This window comes from Melopsittacus undulatus, chromosome 9 (assembly GCF_012275295.1).
Source record: "Melopsittacus undulatus isolate bMelUnd1 chromosome 9, bMelUnd1.mat.Z, whole genome shotgun sequence".
In the NCBI taxonomy this organism is placed as follows: Eukaryota; Metazoa; Chordata; class Aves; order Psittaciformes; family Psittaculidae; genus Melopsittacus; species Melopsittacus undulatus.
Window position 1 is genome coordinate 44,396,548 of NC_047535.1, and position 4,921 is coordinate 44,401,468.

Consider the following 4,921-nt stretch of genomic DNA (forward strand, 5'->3'; position numbering starts at 1 on the left):
CCTGCAGTGGGTTGGGAATGTTGTCAAAGCTCAGTGTAATTGCCTTCCAAGTGCCTGGATTAGTTAACAGGAACAGTTGCACCAACTATTTTAAATAATTCATGCATTCATTTTTCCTATTAAAATAACTCGGTTGCAGCTTTTTTGAAACATACCATATGTGAAATTTCCTGGTCCTTCTTTATGATATAAAAACAAAACTTAAAGCAATAGGAACAGTACACTCAAATCTACTGATTTTAAAACCTCTTTTTACTGCTAGATATTCCTCCCTTTTTGCAATTTTATAACCAATAAAAATGTATTTAAAACCTACTGTGTGAACACTTAAAATGACTAAAAATCATGAGTAAGGGGGAAAAAAGAGGTGAAGGTTTTGTAATGAGGTTCGAAATTGGAGAACAGAATTCTGATTTCATTCATCAGAAAGTACCAACTAAAACATATCCAAGCTCTTCCATCAGCCACAGCAGTCCACATGTCACATGTTCAGAAACAGCTTTTGGTCAAGCAAAACATCTCTGCACAGATTCCTCCTTCTTCTTATTTTGGACAAAGCTTTATTTTGTAACGTGCAAAAATGAAAAGAGTATTTTAATTTCAAGATGCAAAAGGTACCTCTCACATAAAACTTGTAATTTGGAGCACATGATGTAGGAACACAGGAGCACGTAGAAGTGTGTGCTTTCAGAGCAAGAATACAGCCCTCCGTTTCCTGTTCTACCATTTTCTCAGACTAGTTTATTCTGTGTAATCAGTCACATTCACGTGGCTAAAAAAATAAGCTGTACCCCTGCTTTGATCTTCCGTACACTGTAAACCCAAGACTAATCTTGAGGAAAAGACAGAAGCAGGATAATTGCTAAGGAAATGGCATGGTCTAGAATTGACAGTGTGCTGTGGGAGATTCTACAGAGAAAAAAAGGCAATCCATATGTGGCTTTATATCAGAAAGATATTCAAGCTGATGGGTGTTGACTTACTGGACTGATTATGCACTGTGCAATGAGATGGTTGTCAAACCAAGCTATCAAAAAGGGTGACAATTCCTAAAGTGATCTTACCAGGGATACCTTAGCACATACAAACAGATATAAAAGTGGCATCAATGTAGCAGCAGTGATCACTCATAAGCTGAGCTCCAATCAGCATTTACCAGCCTCAGCAACCAGGAAGTGCGTACATACAGAATGCATAAGGACCTATGTATGAAGCCACTGCTTGCTGGAAAGTTTTGGGAGCTGGAGGTGAGTGGGGAGCAGTTAAGCAAGGGCCTTGCAGCTCTTTCTATTTCAGTACAGCTGCTCCCAACACCAAAATTCAATTCTGTCCCTCAGTGTTCAAGCTCAGGTTGGATGGGGCTTTGAGTAACCTCATCCAGTGAAAAATGTCCCAAAGTGGGGTTGGAAATAGATGACCTTTAAGGAGCCCTTCCAACACAAACCATTCTATGATTCTAAAACAACATTTATGTAGAGATAAATTTATTAGCAAGCCTGGCTGAAGGTCTAGCTTTCAAAAGTTGCCAGCTTTCCTTGAAGCATGCTTAGTTGTAGAAGAAATCTATTTGCTATCAAGATAAACAGTCACCAAAACTTTCTTTAATATTTTCCACAGTGCAGAAAGCATAAAGTTTTAGATCTAAGCACAGACAGTAGTAAAGAACCAGGTGAAATTTCCAAGAATTTCCATTGAAAGAGTAGATAGGCCCTGAGCCTTCATTCAGAAACTATATGTCATTGTTTTGGCCCATTAGGTATGAAAACTTCCTTTGCAACCCATATGAAATTACCTATAAATACCATTTTAGGGGCAATTAGAGCAACACAACAAACATTAAGTTGAAATCCTAAGTAATCAATAATAGGAGAAATCAGTGCTCTTTGGATATGCAAATCCAATCCTCTTACAGCATCACATACCTGATGACACAGGAAACTAATCTCTCTTTCAGATGTTGCATCACTGTTTTTTTTGCCCAGGGACAGTAGAGTTCATCTGTTTAAGTAGGTGAAAAGCTCTTGTTCTTTAGAGATGTGAAGCCTCTAAAGATTGTTTATACCAGAGTATGAAGAGACCACACCAAGAGTTCCTCGGGTCTGAAACCCCAATGCTTGCTGCTGCTACCTTTTGCTGTGCTCACTCATTGCTACTCAGCTGCCAGGTCAACTTTTCACAGTGGCTTGTGCAGTATTTTCAGCTTTTTAAGAGGGTATAAAGGGTATATACAATCTTTCTTGATTACTTATAATGCTCACGAAAGTTGTCTTTCATCTCACTTTTCCAACAGCTTCTTTACCCTGATGCACTAGTATTTAACTACCTCAGATATTCTCCCCTTCAAATAGATCTGAACATGAATTACGGAGATTATATTTAAAGCCAACTTCAATATTCAAAAGGTTTTTTAGGCAAGAATAACTCAAAATGGTTAATCCCCAATTCCCACAAAACACAGAATCATAGAATCATAGAATAGTTAGGGTTGGAAAGGACCTTAAGATCATCCAGTTCCAACCCCCCTGCCATAGGCAGGGACACCTCACACTAAACTATGCCACCCAAGGCTTCATCCAACCTGGCCTTGAACACTGCGAGCGATGGCTAAAAACACTTAGCTATTTCTTGGCTGAAGTAAACACTATTTTTACCCAGACAGATAAAGTGGGCACAGAGAAACTCAAGGTAAACCCAAGGGTGGCACTAGCAACAGTCTTAGAAACAGTATGTTAAACAGCAGGTAACATGCAAATAAGGCCTACCTTATTCAGGCAGTTTCACCCTCCAGCAGAAGCAAAATCTTCTTTCCATTGGGGGACACATCTGGAATTTACTAAAAAGTCCTTGCTTGCTCTTCTCCCTGTTTACATAGTGCCAAGTGTTAGTCCCTCACATTTTCAAGGCCTCTTAGTATTTTGTAGAAAGATGAAAAAAACAGAACAAAACCACCCCAAAAGAAAACCACCCAATCCCACAAATCCAGACCCCCAAACAAACAAATACATCACATGGCAACAAAAACCCTGCAATGCTGAAAAAGTGTGACACTAAAACCACACTTATCAGAGGGTTCAGTGGGATTCTTCAGTTCATGACTATCAAATTTCATCTGCTGCCGTCAAATTTGTAGCTCAAAACTTTTGGATGCCTTTAAACATTTGTTAAAAAAGTACACAAACAGTGAGAACAATACTAATAATATTCTCAAAGAGCTGTCCTCTATTCATAGCAGCCAAAGAAATGTTCAGTTTTTTCCCCTATCACTTACACCTGTCACTATACAAAACTAACAAAACCCAATTCTTTTTAAACTTACTACCTTCCTGGATTCTGCTAGGGAAATGCATCTTGTAGAACAAAAGAGAGCATTTCTTACAGGACACCCCAATAAAACTGAACAAGTTAACTGCCTCAAAACCAGAAAGCTGCGCACGTATACCTAGGTCATGGACCCATGCTAGTGTTCTCTCAGGTAATAACTTCAGATACAAGACTTAGTCTTTAAAATACCTGGTATTATTACCCTCATGGGACAGGGAAAGAGAAGTGTGACTTGCTTCAATCAGGAGTCATCAGCTGAGCTGCTAAATGAACTGACTGAACCAAGCTGCAACTTTCTTTACCATTGCTTACAAAAAACCCAAACCTGAACCAAACACACACACCTCATGTCCTTTAATTGTTTTGTAATTTAATACCAGCCTTTTCCTGCTTTTAAATGTAAAACACAATCCGATACAACACAAAGAAAGGTCTCTATAGCAATACTGCACAAGAGTTAATCATTTGCTTTGCCAGATGACTTTGTGTACTTTCTAATCTGGCTTTATAGTAAGTTCACCTAGCCCCAAAACAGGAAAAACAGCAAAGAAACAGCCTTTTTTACTGTAAAAATAAATGTACCTAAAAAGTTACAAATCATCTATTAAAATGCAGCAATTAAGTATTGTCAAGAAGTTTCAGTGCTGAACCAGCTTTCAGTTTCAAACATGATGTACAATTTGTTAGTTTTAAGAGAGAGAACTTTATGCAGCCTCTTGTTTGACACATAGTATATTTTGAACTGGTTTTAAATGAATAGAAATTTAGACAGATATTCTTGAAGAGCAATTTGTACGTACTCAGTGCTTCCTAAGGGATGTACTCTTAAAATATTAATTGCTTCATGTGCAGGAATAATGTAAACTACAGTAACTTCCATCAAAATATAATTACAGAGGACAACTGAGGAATATGCTCCTTTTTAAATGGCTCACAATGATCTGGTCCAACTCCAATGAGCCCTCACTGTAGTTTTAAGCATTTAAAATGGGTCACAGACCTATAGCAGCGAACTTCACTAGTCTAAGAAAATAAGGATTCTATTAGAACGGATTATAGTATAAGAAAATAAAGAGTCCATTAGAACTGATTATACTCTTGGTTCTGAAGGGGAAAAAATTGTGATCAGCAACGCTTGTAGTTTTAAGACCCCAGCTTGGGTCACCTAATCGTTCTGAAGTTATTATCTGGTAACAAAAACTACCAATTAGTCAGGGATAGAAATATTGCCTTAATAAAATCCCTCGTGGATGGTAATGAAAGACAACAGAAGGCTTTACCGAAGGGATGCTCCAGGTGACAGCACAGAGTGCAAAGGACCCTTCTGTCAGGGGAGGATCACCACAGTGAGTCCGCCCCTCAGACAAGAGCCCTGAGCAGCCTCCCCTCACGGCGGCGCTCCTCCCCTCCAACGGGAGCGCGCAAGCAGCGCCGATAGCCCCGTGCTCGGGTGCGCGCAAACAGACGGAGCCGCGCACCAATAAGGAGCCGCCAGGCTGGGAGAGAGAGCCAATAGTGAAGCCAGGCGGGGGGTAGGGGGCGGGACATCCGGCGCGCAGCGGGCGGGGGTGGCAGTGTTGTGGCTGGTGCCGGAGGTGGA